Below are 24,208 nucleotides of genomic sequence, written 5' to 3' on the forward strand. Positions count from 1 at the left end.
ATGGTAGAACTATTAAGGGCAAAGAGAAATTGCAGTACACCGCAAGGTTACATAGAAGAGGAAAGACAGATGTCTGACAGATTCAGAAACAGGGGTTATTCGGAGAAGATCTTTAACAGAGCAAAGAGAGTAGTGGCAGGAAAAGACAGAGAGACTTTGCTCTTAGAAAGAACGAATAAGGATAAGGAAGAGAATACTACCTAATTTATTACTACATATAGTAATCAATCCTAAATGATCAGAAAAAGTCTGACTAAGTTTTGGCCAATTCTGAAAACTGACCCAGACATCACAGATTGTGTTGATCTATTCCCGCAAGTGACTTTCAAAAGGACAAAATCATTAAAAGATCAACTCTGCAAAGCAGTGGAAACCAAAAACCCGAAAATAGTTGGGATACAAGGCTTCTACACCTGTAGAAGCTGTAAAGCATGCAAGAACAGTCGCAAAAAGAAATAGGTAACTCTATCTCCAGAAGCTGAAAAATTCCAAATAAAAGAACACACATCCTGCAACACAGAATTTGCGGTTTATGCTCTATTCTGTCCGTGCAACATGAGTTATGTGGGCAGTACCATCAAAAAGGCTAAGCTCAGAGTCCTGGAACATTTACGAGCAATAAAAAATGGCGATAAGTCATACCCGATCCCAAGACATTTTCAAAGCCAGCATAAACAGGATACATCATTACTAAGCTTTTGTGTGTTGGACACGATTAAGTTTGATGAAAGAGATGGGAATAGAGTCCAAAACCTACGGAGGCTAGAGTCAAGAATAATCATTCAGTACAAGACAATGACCCCGTTAGGGCACAATTGCGATGAAGAGCTTGAAGTACATTTAGGTTAACCAGCTACAAATGAAATATTACTGTTTTGTGTTGCATAACAGGGGATAAAAATGGCTTACATCATTGGTGAATTTGATTTTTAAAGATCATATTTCGGCTTTAGGAGCTTAGAAGCATCAGTCTACATGGTATCCAAATTGCTAATAAGAAATGTTGATTATCTATTTTGATCTCTCCTAGATAGGAATTTTAAAAGTACATCTGGTCACAGGTTGTTTTATTTATTATTTTTATTTGCAGATACCAAGAGAATCTTTTCATGTATTCTTCATAAATTGAATGAAACTGTGGTGAATTAGAGGAATGAATTGCCCACTTGGGCTCAATAACTTTTTCTAAGTTAAGTCGCTCAAAATGAGCGAAACAGAAATTGTGACAAGGGGATACACTAAGGAATTTTACCAATGTGGTGAAGCATAGCTGAGGATGCCCACTTGGGCTATATACCTTACAGTCACTAGAGTCTGTCCTGACCTATAAAGAGCAAAGACGAAAGTAACCTAGGTAAAGTTACCCCTGTTTTCAAACACCCCTGTCTTCATTTTTATTTTGAAATCCCCTAAAACCTTATGGCATTAAAAATGAGTTAACATAGATTACTGAAAAGAATATGGTTAAATATTCAACATACCGCTAGAAAAGATATGTATAAGGAGGAAAAAAGGAATTATTCACATTTGTTATCTTTTGGAGAATCACAGTTATAGTCTGTTTTTCTGTTTCATTATTTGCACAACCATCACATGACTATTTAAGTTGCACTTGGGATGTTAAAATTTACTCGTGAGCAAGGGTCACTGACCCGAAACGCGTAGAGTGATTGCCTTAAAACTGTTGAATTAAAAGGCTGTTGGGAGATCTAAGTGTTCGTGTGTTTTCTTCTGAGAGGTATTGAAGAAACTTTTGACTCTATATATATATATATATATATATATATATATATATATATATATATATATATATATATATATATATATATATATATATATATATATATATATATTCACTGAAAAAACCATAGGTTTCACACCAGTTATAGTTAGGAATTAGCATTTAAAAAACCTATTAAATTCACTGAAAAAAACATAGGTTTCACTCCAGTTATAGTTACCTGGAAATTTTACTGACATAAAACCATTGACATTCCATGTTATAGTTAGTTGGACTCACTATAACTTGCGCACCTGCAATGCACTGCTGATGACGTCACATATTACATCACTCATGACATGGTCAGTGACATCACTCATGACATCACTGATGACACCATCCAGTGAATGTGTGTCTTTCTGAAAAATAAATATGTTTTATATATGTATATGTAAAGGTCGATGGAAGAATAAATGTTTAAATAAGTGTCTTAATGGATGTTTTAAAAAAAAAAAATGATTGGTTAACTGGCTTATTAAGTGTATCTTAGTGAATACATATATTAGCGAGTATTGTTTAAATATTTAAATGTTTGTATCAGTGTTTCACTTTGTGTATAAGTGGCTGCATGGGTTGGTGAGTAGCTACATGTGTGTGTATATGTGTTATTAGATGTTTTTTTTAGTATCAGTATGAGTGTCTGTATGGTTTGGTGGGGTGTTACTTAGCACATAGATGCATCAATGACTAACTCACTGTTTGTATGTGTTTTGAAGACAGCATATGTGCAGGACTGTATGGGTGGAAGAGTGTGTATATGTGTGTGTTAGTGAGTGAATGACTGTCTCACTAGTGTCTTTATGAGTAACTACATATGTTTTAATCTAGTATATGTGAGTATTGATGTATATAAGTGAGTATATGTGAGAGTGAGAGATTGAAAGAGTTCCTGTTTAAATAAGTATGTGTTTCTATAAGTGATTGTTTAAGAGAGTAAGTATATGTAAGTTTCCTTAGAAGTAATGTGCTAGTGTGTGTATAGCTGTATATGCAAATAAATGGATGTTCAATAGTTTATTTGCATGTGTGTGAGTAACTTTTGGAAGACTGTCGGTGTGTTAACGGATGTAAAGGTGTCTCACTACATATGATAAGTGAGTATATGTATGAATGACTATATAGAACTGTTGGTGAATGAGTGGATGTGTATATAAATGGTGGAATTACTGAATTGGTTGTTGTAACTGGTATAGGTATCTCCACTTTTTTGTAAATGTTAGTTTCTATTTTTGAATATGTGTTTCAAGGGTTACATTACACTGAAAGGAAGTCTGTCACTCTGTCACAAGGATGGAGTCATCAGTGATGTCATGAGTGATGTCACTGACCATGTCATGAGTGATGTAATATGTGACGCAATCAGCAGTGCATTGCAGGCGCGCAAGTTATAGTGATCCAACTAACTATAACATGGAATTTCAATGGTTTTATGTCAGTAAAATTTCCAGGTAACTATAACTGGTGTGAAACCTATGGTTTTTTCAGTGAATTTAATAGGTTTTTTAAATGCTAATTCCTAACTATAACTGGTGTGAAACCTATGGTTTTTTCAGTGAATTTCATAGGTTTTTTAAATGCTAATTCCTAACTATAAGTCTCACTTTATAAGTAAGACTGTTAACGCTCTAGTTGTTCTTTAGAACACTCTGGTACATTCTATCATTGGGCTATAGTTGGGCTACATATGGCTGATATTTGGGCTACATTTGTTTGTGATCAGTGATGTCACTGACCATGTCATGAATGATGTAATATGTGACATGATCAGCAGTGGATTGCGGGTGCGCAATATATAGTTAGTGCAACTAACTATATATGTGAATTTCAATGGTTTTGTGTGAGTAAAATAAGGTTTTGTAAATGCTAATTCCTAACTATATATGGTCTATAACCTATGGTTTTTTCAGTGAATTTTCAAGGTTTTGTAAGTGCTAATTCCTAACTATATATGGTCTATAACCTATGGTTTTTTCAGTGAATTTCAATGGTTTTTTAATAGCAAATATCAAAAGCTGTAAAATGTATTCTTCTTTTAAAGGAAAAATATATTTTATATGTATTTAATATAATTTTTTTATGTATATAAATTTTTTGAGGGAACAAATTTATCAACTATCATGCTGAAGAAGAGTGTGGGGAAAAAAAGCAAAGAGGAGGACTAAGAGGAAAGAACAATAAGTTCAAAAATACAATTGCTTTAAAGCATGAAGTGCTTTTCCACACATTTACATTTAAATAACCCATATTAGAACATACAAAATATCTACAGAGGAGATGGTGTACATTGAATTTTAGACTCTTCATTGGTACCTACATGTTGGTACTTACATCACCCACACAACACAACAGCTCTATTCAGAGCTACCCTACCTCAAAGCACTCTAAAATATTATTTTACTATTTCCCTTGGTTTTCCCCTTGTTACGCTTTCCGGAACGCTACCCGGTGCGCGGACCGGGCGCTAACCGTGCGAAAATTTGAAAAAAAAAGGTTTTTGTTTTTTTACATATATGGGCCTCCTCAGCCACCCTCAGAAAACCTAGGGGGTCAGGATATGTCTCCCATGCCCCCTTATACCCATTCCCAACATTGTTTATCCTCCATCTTGTGACTAAATTCGTCCGAAACACAAGATGGCGGACTCCCGTTACGCTACCGGTTCGCTACCCAGTTCGCATACCGGGTAGCGCTTCCACCGCGAAAAATCGAAAAAAAATTTCTTTTATTTTTTTGCCCCGCGGGGCTCTTTAATAGCCCCCACATCAATCCTAGGGGGTCAGGAGGGGTCTACCTTGCCCCTTTCATTGATTTCCCCCTTCGTTTATTTCCACCTCTTGTCTCTCGATCCTACCGAGAGACAAGATGGCGGCCGCTCCGGACTGTTTAGAATGTTGAGAGTCACCGGAGAGCCAATCCGCTTCTCCTCGCGAAGTTCCGTTACGCGTCTGGAACGCGAACCGGGGTGTTAACCGGGACGCTGTCACAGATATATATATTTTTTTGAAAGTTAATTTCTCAAAATCCACTGGAGCACATATCTTGAGACCTAGCAAAGGCACATCGGGCAAACAGTCTCTACAATTTTGCCAAGTTTCATAGAAATCCATTCAGCCGTTCGAGCTAAAAGTGAGTCCAACCGCCCTATGGAAAACTCAATGTTAAAAACACGTTTTGGGACCCCCCTTTTTTCTCGGCCCCCGCTTGAGAAAACCCTACCAAACTTCCAGGGGACGCTCAGAAACAAAATGTGCCATTTTCCTGAAAGTTTCAGCCAATTCCGTCCATCAACACCAAAGTTATACAACATAGAATTTTCAGAAATCCCTATTCAAAAAATCCTAACTATATATACCTACTGGCGACCGCCAGTAGGTAATATATATATATATATATATATATATATATATATATATTACCTACTGGCGGTCGCCAGTAGGTATATATAGTTAGGATTTTTTCTCTATGGGATTTTTGAAAATTCTATGTCTAATAACTTTGGCGTTTGTGGACGGAATTGGCTGAAATATTCAGGAAAATGGAACATTTTGTTTCTGAGCAGCCCCTGACAATTTGGGGGGGTTTCATCAAGGGGGGCCGAGAAAAAAGGGGGGTCCCAAAACACGTTTTTCCCATGTTAATTTCCATAGGGCGGTTGGCCTCACTTTTAGCTCGAACGGCTGAATGGATTTGCATGAAACTTGGCAAAATTGTAGGGACTGTTAGCCCGATGTGCCTTTGCTAGGTCTCAATATATGTGCTCCAGTGGATTTTGAGTAATTTAGGTTCAAAAAAAGATATATATCTGGGCGGAGCCTAACCGCACATCTGATCTGATTGGCTGTCAGCACTTCATCCAAGAAGTGTTGGCAGCCATCTTGGGACCAATATACATGATAGCACCTCATTAAAAAGCATTGTAGTTAATAGAGGGTTTTAGGACTTTAGTTACATTATAAATCATTTGTTGATGGTACCATACTCGTTTTAGGAATTGTGGTGGGTTCTAAGGTGATTTTACCATGTGAAAAAACCTTCTGCTGTGATATCATGAATATTGTTTGAAAGAAAACTAATATCTCGTGATTTTCCCACAGTGGTTTGGAAGGGGATCTATAAGCTAAACTGAAAGCATATTTTCTGTAAATTCACATTATCTTTCTCAGTCATGTGAAAATGAAGTCTGACATTCTCAGTAAGACATGTACATCCAACAAGGACAGAGACTGTCAGTTGATTCCTTTGTGTTCTACTGCAGCCTCCTAGAGTGTTCTAAAGAACAACTAGAGCGCTAACAGTCCTACTTATTACAAAGGTATGGCACACCTGAAGCCATCTTGATTGGAATAAAGTGGTAACTCTTAAAACATTTAATTTAAAAAGAAACAACATGAGGGGGTATATTTTGCCATAGAAAGTATGATTAGTGCTGCAGAATGAAAAATTAGGGCACATTTTGAGTGACTTCTCAAATCCTTTTCTATTTCATTAAAACATTCTGACATGCAGTCTCCCAAAATGGCCACCAGAGACAAAAGAGCCCAAATGTAGCCCAAATATCACACAGATGTAGCCCAAGTATAGCCCAATGACAGAATGTCCCAGAGTGTTCTAAAGAACAACTAGAGCGCTAACAGTCCTACTTATTACAAAGGTATGGCACACCTGAAGCCATCTTGATTGGAATAAAGTGGTAACTCTTAAAACATTTAATTTAAAAAGAAACAACATGAGGGGGTATATTTTGCCATAGAAAGTATGATTAGTGCTGCAGAATGAAAAATTAGGGCACATTTTGAGTGACTTCTCAAATCCTTTTCTATTTCATTAAAACATTCTGACATGCAGTCTCCCAAAATGGCCACCAGAGACAAAAGAGCCCAAATGTAGCCCAAATATCACCCAGATGTAGCCCAAGTATAGCCCAATGACAGAATGTCCCAGAGTGTTCTAAAGAACAACTAGAGCGCTAACAGTCCTACTTATTACAAAGGTATAGCACACCTGGAGCCATCGTGATGGGAATAAAGTGGTAACTCTTAAAACATTTAATTTAAAAAGGAACAAAATGAGGGGGTATATTATGCAATAGAAGGTATTATTAGTGCTGCAGAAAGAAAAATTAGGGCACATTTTGAGTGACTTTTCAAATCCTCTTCTATTTCATTAAAAAATTCTGACAAGCAGTCTCCCAAAATGGCCACCAGAGACAAAAGAGCCCAAATGTAGCCCAAATATCACCCAGATGTAGCCCAAGTATAGCCCAATGACAGAATGTCCCAGAGTGTTCTAAAGAACAACTAGAGCGCTAACAGTCCTACTTATTACAAAGGTATGGCACACCTGAAGCCATCTTGATTGGAATAATGTGGTAACTCTTAAAACATTTAATTTAAAAAGGAACAAAATGAGGGGGTATATTTTGCCATATGAATTATGATTAGTGCTGCAGAAAGAAAAATTAGGGCACATTTTGAGTGACTTCTCAAACCCTCTTCAATTTCATTAAAAAATTCTGACATACAGTCTCCCAAGATGGCCACCAGAGACAAAAGAGCCTAAATGTAGCCCAAATATCACCCAGATGTACCCCAAGTATAGCCCAATGACAGAATGTCCCAGAGTGTTCTAAAGAACAACTAGAGCGCTAACAGTCTTACTTATGACAAAAGTATGGCACACCAGAAGCCATCTTGATTGGAATGAAGTGGTAAGTCTGAAAACACTCAATTTAAAAAGGAACAACATGAGGGGGTTAATTTTGCCATAGAAAGTATGACTAGTGCTTCAGAAAGAAAAATTAGGGATCATTTTGAGTGACTTCTCAAATCCTCTTCTATTTCATTAAAAAAATTCTGACATGCAGACTGAAACATGCACTTTGAATACCAGCAGCAGACGTCCCTGGTGAGCAGTAGCTTTACTACAGTGATCTAATGTGCAACTAGAGTGCTAACATTCAGAATTTATGGCAAATGTGTGACACATCTGAATGCCTTCTTGATGGAACCAAAGTAAACAAGCATTGGAAATGCAATAGATCTCGCCCTCGTTTAAGTTAAAGCCATTCTGTTTGTAATGAGGTGGCTTTTTAGCTTTGCTTTTATTAGTGTTTTTTCAACTTTCATGTAAATAACATGCATCTGTATGCATATAAGTATATGTATGCATGCATTTATGTTTGTATTTATATAGATATACAGATGATATATGTTTATATATGTATGTATATATATATATTCACTGAAAAAACCATAGGCTATAGACCATATATAGTTAGGAATTAGCATTTACAAAACCTTGAAAATTCACTGAAAAAACCATAGGCTATAGACCATATATAGTTAGGAATTAGCATTTACAAAACCTTGAAAATTCACTGAAAAAACCATAGGTTATAGACCATATATAGTTAGGAATTAGCATTTACAAAACCTTGAAAATTCACTGAAAAAACCATAGGTTATAGACCATATATAGTTAGGAATTCGCATTTACAAAACCTTATTTTACTCACACAAAACCATTGAAATTCCATATATAGTTAGTTGCACTAACTATATATCGCGCACCCGCAATCCACTGCTGATGATGTCACATATTACATCATTCATGACATGGTCAGTGACATCACTGATGACATCACTGATGACATCTCAAATGACATCACTGATGACATCACTGATGACAACATCCAGTGACTGTATGTTTCTGTAAAGTTAAAATATGTCTTACATATTGAAGAATGAGTGGATGTATAAGTGTCTGGATGAAGGATTTAGTAGGTGCATGACTGACTGTATGAGTGAGTGATTAAATGTGTCTCACTGAGTGCATGGGTTAGTGACTAAACTGTCTTAATTTGTGCATCATTATCTCTGTTGTTCTGTAAACTGTTGCATGTGTTGATAAGTAGCTACATGAGTAACTATATGGGTTATTGATTGGTTGCCCAAGTATTTGTATGGGAGACTGAGTGTGTGTGTGGGTGGCTGGGAGGTGTATGACTCTGTGCATAGATGTGTGAGCAGTTGATTCACTAGATGTATGGTTTCAAAAGTGCATGTGGAAACAGCTGTATGGGCGGTTGACTGTGTGCATGAGTGTATTGGTGAGTGAATGGATATCTCAGTGCTACATGTCAAAGTAAGTACATATGTAAAACACAGTACATGTGAGAGTTGACATATATAAATAACTGTGCATAAGAGCCAGTGAATGTGTGAGTGGCTGTATGGATCATTGTGAACTTGTATCAGGGATTGTATAAGAGAGTAAATATGTGTTAGTATATGTTTGAATAAGTAAAGTTTGTATAACTGTATAGTTGAGGAAATGGAGGTGTGATTGATTCTTTGCATGACTGACTAGGTGTGTGAGTAACTCCATGGATGAGTGACAGTCTGTGAGTGTCTGTTTACACTGATTGTATCTAAGGTTATATTAGAGTCTGAAGAGGTTCATCGTATTATCACATGAATGATATCATCAGTGATGTGATCAGTAATGTCAAATGAGATGTCATCAGTGATGTCATCAGTGATGTCATTTGAGATGTCATCAGTGATGTCATTTGAGATGTCATCAGTGATGTCATCAGTGATGTCACTGACCATGTCATGAATGATGTAATATGTGACATCATCAGCAGTGGATTGCGGGTGCGCGATATATAGTTAGTGCAACTAACTATATATGGAATTTCAATGGTTTTGTGTGAGTAAAATAAGGTTTTGTAAATGCGAATTCCTAACTATATATGGTCTATAACCTATGGTTTTTTCAGTGAATATATATATATATATATATTACCTACTGGCGATAGCCAGTAGGTATATATAGTTAGGATTTTTTTCCTATGGGACTTTTGAAAATTCTATGTCTAATAACTTTGGCGTTTGTGGACGGAATCGGCTGAAATTTTCAGGAAAATGGCACATTTTGTTTCTGAGCAGCCTTTTAAAATTTGGGGGGGTTTCGTCAAGGGGGGGCCGAGAAAAAAGGGGGGTCCCAAAACGCGTTTTTCCCATGTTAATTTTCATAGGGCGTTTGGCCTCACTTTTAGCTCGAACGGCTGAATGGATTTGCACGAAACTTGGCAAAATTGTAGGGACTGTTAGCCCGATGTGCCTTTGCTGGGTCTCAATATATGTGCTCCAGTGGATTTTGAGAAATTAACGTTTAAATCAAGATATATATCTGTAACAGCGCTCCGGGCAGCGATCCGGTTAGCGAACTTTTCGCGTATCGGAACTTTGCGATGCGAAGCTGATTGGCCCTCCGGTGTTGTCAACATTCTAAACAGTCCGGAGCGGCCGCCATCTTGTCTCTCGGTAGGATCGAGAGACAAGAGGAGGCCAAAACAAAGGGGGAAATTACCATAAGGGGGCATAGTAGATCCTCGTTGACCCCCTAGGTTTTATGTGGAGGTTTTAAAAGGGCCTAGGAGGGTCCAAAAAAAAAAAAAATTTTTTTTTTTTGCGTGGTAAGCGCCAAGTTCGCGAACCGGAAAGCGTTCTGGGCAGCGTACTATAAGGATAAAAGAATGATAGACTTTTCTAATACTGTATGTTAATTATTTGTTGTTTTTGTTCGTTTTTTTTTTATTTATTTATTTATTTTGATTTAAAAAAAATGTATTTATTATTTTCATAGTTCATTAAAACTTCCAGCATTACATCATCTGGAATCTCGTCAAACATGGATGTTTCTGTGTCTTGTAAGCTTTCAATAAATTGTTCATCAAAAGATTCATCCATAAAATCTTCATCCACATTTTCTTCAGTTAAAATGTCTTCTGATGTAATGTCGAAGGAAACATTAGTTTTTTCGTGCTCCCCTTCCATTTTTTTGCTGTAAATTGCATAAAAAAATAATTATATTAGGGCACTGTTGGGTTTAAGTTCAGACATGTAGTTCTGTTTTTTTAACAGTGAAGTTAAAGTAAGTAAATTCATAATTATAGCAGAGAAGTGTAAGTCAATCAATAAATGTAACAGAGGAGCTTATCTGTATCTATAACTATAGCAGGGGGACAGTAAATAATTATCAATAAACGTTTTTACAAATTAATTTAAAGTGCCACTTACAAATTATCAATTTACTTTACAGGGAGGTGAAAAGGCTCTTGAAATGTAGTTCAGGAAGTAGCAGTGAAAATGGCTGTGTTTCCTTCTCTTCCTTTATATATATTCAGGTATATAACCAATCAAATGTCAGGTAATAAAATTTGTAAATGAAAGTAAAGTTTTCATTGGTTGTCAATTCCAATATTTTAGATGTGTTTTGTGAAGTAATTTACCTCAGGGTATTTAGATAGGTCTACAGGCTAAATGGCTAAATGAAATTTCAATCAAATTTGTGAGAATGAAAGGGATTGTTATGTAGTATGAGCTAATCTATATTTGGTGAGAGTGTCTCTAGTCGTTTTTCTGTTAATTACTTTCCCACCTTTTTTTAGGACCGCTTTCCGGAAAGCGGCCCGGTTAGCGAACCTTAAGCGTCACGGGAGTCCACCATTTTGTGTTTCGGTCGCATTAAGATACAAGATGGAGGGCAAATAATGTTCAGAATGGGTAGAAGGGGGCACGGTAGACTTATCCTGACCCCCTAGGTTTTCTGAGGGTGGCTGAGGAGGCTTATATGTGCGGAAAAAAAACATTTTTTTAAAAAATTCCGCGAGGTTAGCTTTCGGTTAGCGAACCGGGGAGCGTATTTTGTGGAAAATTAGTGAAAAAAGTTAGAAAAAAATAATAATTGTGAGTGATTAGATGAAGGGTAGCTCTGAGAAGAGCTTTTGGGTTTATGGTACATTTAGGTACTTATAAGTAGGTACCAATGCACATTCTTAAATTCAGAATGAAAATTCTGTTGCCCTCATCTGAGAAGTGAACTCCATCTCCTCTGTAGATATCTTGCATGTAGTAACGCAAGTTATTGTTGTACAGGGAGCCCATTCCATGGTCTCTCATGAAAGCTGAAACAGATTTGTTTACATGCTTCCTCGACTTCTCAATTTGTGGACAAAATTGGTTGGACCACCTCCATTTCTGTCTTTGGCATATATTGGAATATACCAAGGCAGTTTGAGGAAAAAGTGCCATTAATTGCTCAAAGGTGTCCTTTAAAAGCATTTCCAGACCTACCCCTGTCAAAGTGCCCAAATCATTACCTCCACAGTGCACTATTAACAGGTCAGGTTTTGGCAAATGCATAAAGGTTTTCACCAATGGTATCAATTGGTGACATTTTAATCCTCTTTGGCCCAACCACTTAATTTCCACATCTTGTAAATTGAGGTTGTGTAAATTTCTGCTCTCATCATACCTTTGAGCCCAGTGGATGTAACTATGTCCAACAATCCAGACGTTAAACATGGTGGGAGAAGGTTGTGCTGCAGTCAGATGAAGTGTGGTAATGAAAGGGCAGTTGAAACAGTAGGAGTTTGTAAAGAAAAAAAACTATGGATTTCCAATGCTAATGATTCATTAGCAGTGATTGGTGTATTTCCATTTCTGAAAACAGAAAGTTAGGGTGCATGGATGTGTTCTTTGAAAGATGTAATTTGAATGGTCAAGGAAGAAACTTTTAATGAAAGATTGCACTGGATACGCAGGTGCACTGAGAGTTCAGAGTTCAATTGAAACATTGTTGTGTGAATTTGCAAACATGAGAGGTCTTCCAGGAGGTCGTTGCTATGGAAAAAAGGCAGAGAGGGCAGAGGGGGGAAGGGTTTTGATTTGAAAAAAGTGAGGGAAGAGTTATGATTGGCTAATATGAGAGATATGTGAAATGAATATCTGCTTTCAATAGCTGCAGACTCTGGAGTGCATCCTTTTTCTTCTGCTGAAGACAATTTGGTGTATTTCTGAGACTGTTTTCAAAACTCAAAAAGTATTTGCTAAGGTGAGAAAAGATTTATTTATTTTAGATAGAGAATAGTATGAATTAAGGAGAAAATGATGAAGAAAGCTGTGTTTTTAAACTGTGGCTTTGTCTGTAGTGATATAGAAATAGATTTTGTTACTTTGAGAAATTGTAATTGCATATTCGGTGTAGCATTCTGGCATGCAGTAACACAAGTTATTGTTGTATATGAAGCCCATTCCATGGTCTCTTATGTAAGCTGAAACAGATATGTTGTTTTTAAAAACCATTTTTGAAATCAATTACATTTCTGGATATGTACTGCTAGAGCTTCATAGGTTGTTTTGGGTCATATTTATAAGGCATTTGAGTGTAATTGATGTTATTTTTTTCCTTTTTAAATGGAAAGCATTCCTCATGGGGCAAGTGTCTTGTAAATACCTTCCCACCTGCGCTTGGCAAATTTAGATTTTGATTATGGGAGTTACATAGCCATGTTAATAATGTCCAAAAAATGGTGCTAGGGCATTCCAGAAAACGCTTTCATGTGTCTCAAGGATATTTTCAGTCAATTCCTCTTGAATGCAGGTATACAATTGATTTATATGTTGTGTTTAAAAACGATTCTTTTCTATAATGTTATTTTTTCCATTTTAAATGGAAAGCGTTCCTCATGGGGCCATGAGCAGTTCTTAGCCATGTTATCCAATGGGAGGTGGATAACATGGCTAAAAGCATATGCTGGATAATGCATGAATATTGCTGACTTTTCAGCGATATTCATGCATTGCGGCCGTTTTTTATTGCATTTGCTGGATAATGCATGAATATCGCTGACTTTTCAGCAATATTGATGCATTGCGGCCGCTTCTTATCGCATTTGCGAGCAGTTCTTAGCCATGTTATCCAATGAGAGGTGGATAACATGGCTAAGAGCATTTGCTGGATAATGCATGAATATTGCTGACTTTTCAGCGATATTCATGCATTGCGGCCGTTTTTTATCGCATTTGCGATAAACCTTGCTAATAGCAAGGTTTATCTGCGATAACACATATATCAACATATATGAGCCTTCTCAGCCACCCTCAGAAAATATAAGGGATTAGGATACGTCTCCTGCACCCCCTTATACTTAGTAATTTAATTAAAACGAAGCACAAAATGGTCTCCCGCACCCCCTTATACCTATTCCCGTTTCGCCAGCAGTTTGTGGCCCAGTTCGGTGTTCGGAAAGCGCTTCTACCGTGAAAAATATTTTTTTTTTATTTTCCCCACGGGACCCTTTAAAAACCCCAACAACATTCCTAGGGGGTCAAGAGGGGTATACCTTGCCCCCTTTCATTAAATTCCCCCTTCGTTTTTTCACCTCTTCTTCTCTCTCAATCCTAACGAGAGATAAGATGGCGGCCGCTCCGGTCTGTTTAGAATGTTGACAGACACCGGGGAGGCAATCAGCTTCGCATCGCAAAGTTCCGTTTCGCAGGTGGGAGCGTATTTATAAGAAACTTGCACCATGAAGAACGCTTTCCATTTAAAAAGGAAAAATAACATTATAGACACTCATATGCCTTATAAATATGATCCAAAGCAACCTATAAAGCTCTAGCAGTACATATCCAGAAATGTAATTGATTTCAAAAAATCGTTTTTAAACACAGCACATAAATCAATTGTATACCTGCATTCAAGAGGAAATGACTGAAAATGTCCTTGTGATGCAGTGCTGGTGCAAAAGATTTTCTATGTTAAATAATAAGTAGGGCGTTAAGTTTTTGATGACTGTTATTCATTTACTGTTTGGTAATAGTGGTTAATAACATTTTTTATTATATTTTTCCACAGATTCAACTGCAGATCTTTTTTAAATTTGAAAAATGCCTACGAAAAATAGAATTAGAAAGGCTAGAAAACGTCAAAGACAGCAGGATGATGTTTTATTGCAGCAGTCCTCTTCCCCAAATACTTATCAAAACACCAAGAAAGCTCCGGGTAAGAGCACAAAATCATTCTTAAAAAATATTTTTAGTAAAAAAAGTATTTTTCGCCAAAATGTTTCAGTTCAGAAAAAGAAGAGTAATTTAAATGGAAAGGAAAGACCCATCAAAAATGTTACTGGTAGAGGAAGAGATAACTCTGTGCATGATAGTAGAAGGAAACAACAGTTTAGGGACATTCGAAAACGAATGTTCCGTAACAGGATAATAGTTAATTTATTAAGAAATATTAAAAAAGGCCAACAGAAAGTGGCATTTTATAAGAAGAAGAAAAATGTAGAGAAAATTATTGATCATGCTTTTGAAATTAAGCGAAAGTTGTTTATTTTGGTAATCAATAGAATTAGGAAACTAAGCAAGGTAATTTCTGATTTCAAAACAAACAGTAGATGGAAGAGAGTAGTAAATCGTAGTAACTTTTGTGAAGTTTTTTCCGGAGAATGGATGCATAGTTCAAGTTCTGAGGCATTTTTTAATGAGGAGAGTTATTTTCAGGATAATGATTTGATGTTTGCAGTTGACACCAGTGGTCGAGCTTATGAAGTGAAGGATGGTTGTCCAGTTGAAAAAGAAAAACTTGTGACAACAGAGACAGAAGAGGTGCTAAGTGATGAGGTTTTAGGAAGACGTCCTAAGGGTCCTGTGTACATTTGGAAGTGTAGTTCTATTTGCAGTGTGCGACAGGTTTCCATCAATTTGCTTTGTGATTTTATACGGACATTTAATAAGAAAAGTTTGAAGCAGAAAATGAAGTTGTTGCAAGATTTAGATCCTTGCAGAGTGAGACAAATGACAGGTTTGCGTGGTCATTCACTGGCTTGTCTTTCCAGGAGAGTATGCCAGAGTGTTTTTCATCATTTCAGGATGGTAGCAGTGCATCATAATAAAGTGAGAAAATTAGTGAGAATGTTGTATTATGCTAAGAGTCCAGCAATTATGCTTAAACAATTATGTGCTGCTCTTTTGCATGGTTCTGACATAGATGTGAAGAATATTTGTGAAGAAATTGAGTTTTGTTACTTTAGTAGTAAAGATGAGAATGTTCAAATTGACCCTGAAGTAGAGGGTAATGTTGAAGATAATGTACAGGTTTCCAGTACAGATAATTTTCAGAAGGAAATTGCCACTTTTCAGATGAAATCAAGTGAGAGGCCTAATTTCACTTGTGTATGTTGTCGACGCACTTATTATAAGAATCAGACTAAGGTAGTGGATTTATATGCAAAAAGTGAAAGGGAAAATAATAGTGAATGGAAGGATTTTGCCACATACTTGATGGTAGAAAATTATTTTGATTTAGGATCGGATCAACGTGTGTGTACTTATTGTTGTAATAAATTAAACCAAAACCAGATGCCTGCTAGGGCAGTTCATAATAATCTGGAATTGGTTGAGATTCCTTCAGAATTGAAGGATTTAAATACTTATGAATGTATTTTGATTCAAAGTATCCATCCCTTTCAGGCTATTGTAAGAATGGAGCCAAAGACAGGGAAGTTGCCTCCAGCAGATTTACAGAGAGGATTAAAGGGAAGAGTTGTTTATTTGCCTCTAGATTTGAACAAAAACATTAACACAATTGGAATAGAAAAAGTGGAAGAGGAACCTCTGGTTATCTTGGTTAATGGGGTTCCGACAAAGAATAAGAAAATATGGCAAGATTTAGTGGATGTTAGGAAAGTCAAAAAGGCAACAGTGTATTTGAAGACAAATAATAAGTACTATAAGAATGTATATGTTGCAGAAGAGGAAGTAAGTGATGAAGAGGATAGCGATTTGTGTGCTGGCCAAATTGAGAAAGTAGAGGCCTCTAAAAGTGAAGAAATATATGAACATTATAGTGTTCATCCTTTGCATTCCAAGGAAGTCATGGGGAATGCTATTGAGTTGTTTCAAATGAAACAAGCCAAAGGGAGTCCCATTAGTGTTTGGGAGGAAAGTTTGGAAGCTCTGTGTTTCCCACAGCTATTTCCCACAGGTCGAGGAGGAAGATATGATGAGCGACCTCATCAAATTCCTGCGTCTGAATACCGGACTTTACGATTGTATGCAGAAGATCCTAGGTTTCGTCAATGCATTCCCTATTTGTTTCATCTCCTGTTTGAAAGCGATCTGTCTGGACTGTCATATGCAGTGAACCACATCTTAAAAAGTGGTATACAGATGCGAAATATCTCGGCAAGGGACTTTATGCATAAAGTCAATGTCCAAGACAGTATTTTGGATTCTCACTTAATTAATCTCATGGCGTGTCAGCGTGGTACTAATGAGTACTGGTACCGTCGTCATGGTGATTTAAAATGTATGCTGAGGAACTTAGGAACTCCGACATGGTTCCTCACTCTCAGCTGTGCCGAGTATGGCTGGGAAGACTTACTTGAATTTCTACGAGAGGCAAATGGAAATATTGAAAACATTGAATTCAAGACACCTGGAGAACTGTGTTCTTTGGATCCTGTGAATGTATGCAGGTACTTCAATCATAGATTTGAAGCTATGATGTCTTTCATCACAAATAAGAAGAATCCACCTCTTGGAGAGGTGTTGGATTTCTTCTGGAGAAAGGAGTACCAAGCAAGAGGTGCTCCTCATATACATATGTTGTTGTGGATCAAGGATGCACCTAAATTTGGAACAGATCCGGATGACTTAGTGATGAATTTCATAGAACAGTATTCTACGTGTGCTGTTCCAAACGCAACGGAGAAGAAAAGCCTAAGAGAACAAGTTCTACGTTTCCAAAGCCATCGTTGTGGAAAGTATTGTAATCGTAAATTCAGAAACAAGGACAAGTTCTACACCAAATGTCGTTTCAACTTTCCACGACCGGTGATTTCTAAAGGAAAAGTGAACAGTTTGATGTCTTCACTGCGACATAATGTGACGAGGAAATCACCCAAAAATACATACAATTTGAAAAGGAATGAAGAGTCCAAGTACATCAACGACTACAACCCAGTGATTTTGTCCATGTGGAATGCTAACATGGATATACAGTTTGTGGGTGACAACTGTATGGCTGTGGCTCGGTATGTGACATCTTACATCACCAAAAAAGAAAAGACAGAACTGAAGGATATGTGGGAGGACATTTCCCATGAAAAGAGCCTCAGCAAGAAGTTGTACAGTTTCAGTCTGAAGATGTTGTCGCATCGAGAAATCGGAGCTTACGAATGTTCAGATCGATTGTCTTCAGCAAGTCTCTATGCCAAATCCAGGAGTATTGTTTGGGCGAGTCTTGGTCTTGCTGCAACGCGAAATCGGGTTCTAAAACCTGTCCGGGAAATTGAATATTTGGCAGAAAAGGAACCAAACAGTACCGACATTTTGAAGACCAACATGTTGGATACATATTATCCAAATCGAAGCAGTCACCTTGAGAATGTTTGTCTATATGAGGTTCTACAAAATTATATATTCAAGAGGAACATCAAAGAAGATATTGAGAAAGGAGTGTATGCTGTAATTGGAAGTGAGGGATGCCTGGTCAAGCAAAGAAAATGCCAATTAGTAAACCATCGAAAATTGAGTGGCGAATCTTCAGAAAAAAAGGAGTTTTTCTATTTAGCACTTTTGCAACTTTTCAAGCCTTGGCGTGCAGAAGAGGAACTGCTTGGAGATTTCCTCTGTTATGAAGACTCTTTCACTGCTGCTAAGGATAGCATAGAATGTCCTGCTTTTCCCAAATATCAAGAAATGCTAACTTTGGAAATTGAGCAGGAAGCAACGATTGCAGCCGAGATTGCCAGAGACAGTTCTCAGGACAGTCAGAGTTCTGTTTCATTGAGTCAAGATCCACTTGGAGGACCTATTATCGAAAATGAAGCTGCCACTGCTATGAATGAAGTGGAAAGAGCCATGGCACATGTTCAGGAGGATTCAGTTAACTTAGAAGACTTGGAAAAACAACTCAACGTTGAGCAGAGGAAAATATATGATGAAGTTACCAAGCAAATTGAGCATGGATTAAGTCATGAGAAGAAAGAGTGCTCATGTACATCGTTGAAGCCTGTCCTACTGTATGTGAGTGGAGAAGCGGGAACTGGAAAAAGTTTCCTCATTAAAGCAATTTCATGCTATCTGCAGGAAAGGACTGAGTCATCGCTGTCTTGTGTTGTCACCGCTCCTACTGGACTTGCAGCACATAACATTAAAGGTATTACTTTGCATCGTCTACTGATGCTGCCGGTGGAGCATGACAACAAATTACAATATCACAAGTTATCTGGGGATGCTTGCTGTGAAGTTTCAAGAGTCTTGAGGAAAATGAAACTACTTATCATTGACGAAGTAAGCATGGTTTCCAATGTCATGCTTGCCTTTGTGCATTTGAGAATGCAAGAAGTACTTAAAACTGAATATGATGTGTTATTTGGTGGCAAACACATCATTGTTTTCGGAGATCTTCTGCAGCTGACACCAGTAAAAGGAGAACCTGTGTTCAAAATACTCACGCATGAAGATACCAGGAAGTGCCTAGGGAGCATTGGTAACGTCAATATATGGTTAAACTTCAATTATGCTGAACTGCATGAAAATATGCGTCAGGCAAAAGATGAAGATTACAAGAATATTCTACAAGATATTAGAATTGGAAAAGTGACCGAGCATGGAAAAGAAGCTTTAAATGCACGATTACTTTCAAATTTATATCCCGAACAAGAGATTGTGGCTGAGAATATTTTTCAGAAAATTACTGAGAAGAAATCCGGAATATGTTTGATGCCAACTCTTGCAGGATGTGCCATCTTCAACAACAAAATGTTGAATTTAGAAAAGCAAGAGATTGTGAAACTTGAAGCTATTGACAAAATAGAGCACATGGGATCAACAATTATTTTGTCAGAAAATTTGAAATCAAAATTGGATTCATTAGAGAAGACTATATCTAAAACAGCGGGTTTTGAAAAGACTTTGAATGTGTGTTTAAATTGCTGAATCATTTTGAGAAGAAATTTACATGTTGAAAGAGGTCTGGTAAATGGATCAATGGGTAATGTTGTTGATTTTGAGAAGTACAGAAATAGAGATGGAATAGAATTTTTAAAAATTAAATTTGATGGCATTGAGGAAGTACAGCTAATTGGTCGTTGTTCTGCTAGGTTTTTGCTTGTTAAAGACTTATATGTTCGCCGTAAACAGTTTCCTGTTTGCTTGGCATATGCGGTAACAATTCATAAATCGCAAGGTTTAAGTGTAGACAGTGCATTGGTGAATATTGGCAGTTCTGTGTTCAAGGAGGGTATGGCATATGTGGCATTGTCACGAGTTAGAACTTTATCAGGATTGTACTTGATTGACTGTGATGTCACAAACATTTGTGCAGATCTAGATTGTGTTAAGGAATACAATAGGTTAAGAAGAGAGTATGCGCCACATTTGCCTCAATATCCTTTGTTTGAGAAACGTGTGGTAGGCCGCAAACGTAGAAATATCAGTAATAGTAGGGAGGTTGTTGCAAAAAGACTAAAAGTCAATGAACCGAAAATTGTTAGCAGAAAGAAAGTGGATTCTGTTGAAGATGTTGTCGGTTTTCAATTTGAAAACAGTTCTGGTGTCAACTGCTATGCAAATGTAGTGGTTAATGTTCTCTTTTCACTAGAGAGTTTAAAAGAACAGATTCTGTTGAATTCAGAACAAATGTTATGCTGTTTATTGAATTCTGTTTTCGAGAAATGTAGCACTGATCGAACAAAAGTAGAAAGTGTGTCTGAAGTTCGTTATCTGTTAGATGAATGTTCAGGGCAAACAGACTTCTCTGAAAATAATCAGCAAGATTGTCAGGAGTTTTTAATGTATATGCTTGATGTATTGCAAGATGAGGGTGTAGATGTAGATCACCTGTTTGGGCTTTCTTATCAATGGCAGCATGACTGCGAGAATTGTAGGGTATCAAGTACTACTAGTGTAGACTCAGAAAGATTTATATATTTAACTTTGCCAGACAGTAAATCAGTCTCCTTTAATAAGCTAGTAAATGCAGCGGATCACAACATGGAGTGTAGCCAATGTAAATCTGAAATGATGTCAACATTATTTATACGTAGATATGGACAGTATGTCATTTTAATGATTCAACGATGTAGGCCTGATGGATCAAAATTGTCAACTTTAATAAAAAATTTTGTGGCTTCTCAGCTTTCAATATCAGGAAGGACTTTTGTAACTGTAGCAATTATCTATCACGATGGTCCTTCAACAACATCAGGACATTATACAGCTTATTTAAAGTCTCGAAACGGCTGGTCATTCTGCAATGATTCCGTTGTAACTTTCAAAAAAAAATTGCCGTTTGACCTTAAAAATTCTTACCTGGTGTTTTTAAAACCAAAATTTTAATGAAAGAATCTCGGGATTTCCTGTGAAGAATTGCAAAAGGTTCATGAAGTAGAGGGAATGTAAGTCTGCAATGCTGTCTACATTATTGGTCCAAAACTTTTAATTATAATGTCAATTTAAAAATCCAACTATATAAACCTGATGCAAGTAAGTCTGCTTCATAGTAAGCAGTATCAGTGTCATAGGAAAAGGAGAACATGAGTGACAAAGAAGGGTAAGATATTAGTAGTCCAGGATTGTGAAAATAATCTTAAATGTATTCTTTTTGAAAGTTGCGAAAATAGAAAATGTCGGGATTTGATTGGAAGAATTACAAGAGTTGCAAATCGCGGCAACATGATTTGGCCTAGTAGAAACATGTGATAGAATGAGAGAAGTCTTTTCTTCTATGTAACATATTTTTCGTATCGATGGAGGTTTTCTTTCAGAAAGTGGCGGGCTGAAAATATTTATAGCACAACAGAGTGAATGCTGTTCATAGGAGATCCTTCGACGTCATTGAAAGTAAGTTAATTTTAAGGAGTTTTGAAATCAGATTTCTTAGGTTGTATGGGTTTTTTAAACACAGTCATTTTGATTGTGTTTTTTTTTCCCCCCGCTGTTACATGATGAATACCTTCAAGTCACTGATTTAAGTGAAATTTGATACATTCTGAGAACAGCAAAAATAAACCATATAACATGTATAATTAATGTTCTTCTGTTTGTACTTATGATATACATTTAGAAATGTGAGGTAGATATGGAGAAACTGAGTCTTCTGTAAGTGTCAATTTTAATGCTTACAGTGCTGTATTTCTGGGTACTGTTTTTTTTAAAAAAAGGAATAGGCCTCACCTCAAAGAAAGCTCTTCAAAGCACACATCTTATTTGCATCCTGAAACTATCATTTAAAATATTAGACACAATTTTATGATGGCTTTACATCTTTTTTGCGCTGCTATTGCATCACTATTGTGAGACATCAGCAGTGCAAAAGAAGTACCATGTTCCAAAATAGGTCTCAGTTCATCAGCATGAAGATACTGTTTATTTAAAATATATATCTTTAGGATTGTGTAGGGGACGTAGAGAAGCAGAGGCTTCTGTAAATGTCAAAATTGTTGAAAAAGTGTTTCTTCTTGAACCTTTTCCCTTTTCTTTTGTAATTTTTAAATACATGTTGTAATATTTTTGGAAATGTTTGTTCTCTCTTTTACAGATTGAAAGTATGAAAAAATATTTTAAAAAGGTAACAAGAATTATAAGGTAAATGTTTTCTACTCTTTTTAGCCGCAATGCACTGCTGATGATGTCACTGACCATGTCATGAATGATGTAATAAGAGGATATGATTTACTTCATTGGTAGGCCTTCACATGCTTTATCTGCTCTGTATTCTTCAACAAGTGTAAAATTGATCTGTAACCCTGAGTAGGTCTCACCTTAAACAAACCTCACGAGACATCACACCTTATCGTCATCCTGAATTAATAAATAGATCTATTAAACACTATCTCTGATTTACTCTCTATAGCTGTCTTTCTTTTTACATTACTCTCTGTTTACTTCCCTTATACTAACTCTTCTTTTTTTTTAAAAAATATTTTTTTGGTTCGCTTCAAGTTCGCGAACCGGGCAGCGAACTTGAAGCGAACCAAAAGAAATAGAGCTTGCCAGAGTGCTAAACATTCTAGCAATTTTATTTGAAAGGGGAGATAGTTCTGAAAAGAACTTTTTTTTTATGTTTTTGTTTTTGTTTTTTTTTTTTTTTTTTTCAGAACATTTTTTGTTTTTTTGTATTTTTAGAACAGTTTTATGTTTTTTTTGTGTTTTTCATGGAGGGGAAACAACAAAAAAACAGGCATTGAAAAGGGCTCAACAGGAGCAAAGAAAAAATTACTGCTTGGGTGGGTTAGGGCAGTTATGGTTATCAAACACCAAGTTGATTAAGTTTACGCTCATGTTGCCACATGAGAGCATAGCACCACAATGTATGCACGTAAACTTCATGTGCTTGAAGTTTGGCTGTATGTTTGGCACAGTTTCCTGTGCCTCTCTTACAGTCAAAGATATATTTGAAGTTGATTTGGCCACAGGAGTTGTCGGGGGATTATCTTGCAGGTCCCTTAACTCTGCCCGGCTGTAATTTAATGGATGCCACCTGACCATATGGCGATGCATAGTATAGTTGCCCATACTATACTTTTTCTCTGTGCCTCGAGATAATCTTTTTTTGCAAATTAGGCAGGTGGCATATTTGGCATTAACCTTCTCCCCTCGAGGAATTGAGAAAAACTGCCAAATAAAACTTGTTTTCCTTCGGGAAACACGGGGCAACTCCTGAATAAATTCAGGTTCATCAGTGTCCTCTTCTTCTAAGTCGTCCTCTTCCTCCTCTCTGTTGGAGATGAATTGAGATGGTGGTCCTCTCTTGTCATGAGGAGGTTGAGGTGGTGGTGGGGGTCCACCAGCTGAAGCAAAGATAGAAGCCATTGCAATCAAAATGGAAAATGGTCTTTCTCTCACCAAGATAAAAGTCAGAGTGAGGAAAGAAGAAGGGGTTTACATGATTTGGGAAAAGCAAAAGTTCTGAACCAATGAAAAGTGTTATTTTTAGGTCACATGACCTAGTCATACATCATTTGGAAACCAAAAGTGAAATGAACCAATGAAAACTTTGATAAACAAGTCACATGACTTGTTCCGCTTACGTTACGCGGTGCGCGCCGCGTCCCGCATCGTTTCCGGTTCGCGGTCCCGAGCACTTTCGGGAGCGCTAAAGCGGCGCGTCATAAGACGCATTACACGACAATGATACGTCGCGCTTCCGCGACGCGTCACAGTTCCGCTAACGTAACGTTTACCGGTTCGCGTACTAGATCGCGGCATAAAGATGAGCTAACGGAAAGCTTCCCGGTTCGCTTACCGAAAGCGAAGAAAAAAAATATTTCAATAAAAATTATCAATAAACATCTAAAATATATTTTGGGTTTTAAAGAAGAATACATTTTACAGCTACAGATGTTAGCTTTTAAAAAACCAATGAAATTCACAGAAAAAACCATAGGTTATAGTCCATATATAGTTAGGAATTTGCATTTACAAAACCTTGAAAATTCAATGAAAAAACCATTGGTTATAGAACATATATAGTTAGGAATTTGCATTTACAAAACCTTATTTTACTCGCATAAAACCATTGAAATTCCATATATAGTTAGATGCGCTAACTATATATCGCGCACCC

This window comes from Lissotriton vulgaris, chromosome 3_1, assembly GCF_964263255.1.
Source record: "Lissotriton vulgaris chromosome 3_1, aLisVul1.2, whole genome shotgun sequence".
Classification (NCBI taxonomy): Eukaryota; Metazoa; Chordata; class Amphibia; order Caudata; family Salamandridae; genus Lissotriton; species Lissotriton vulgaris.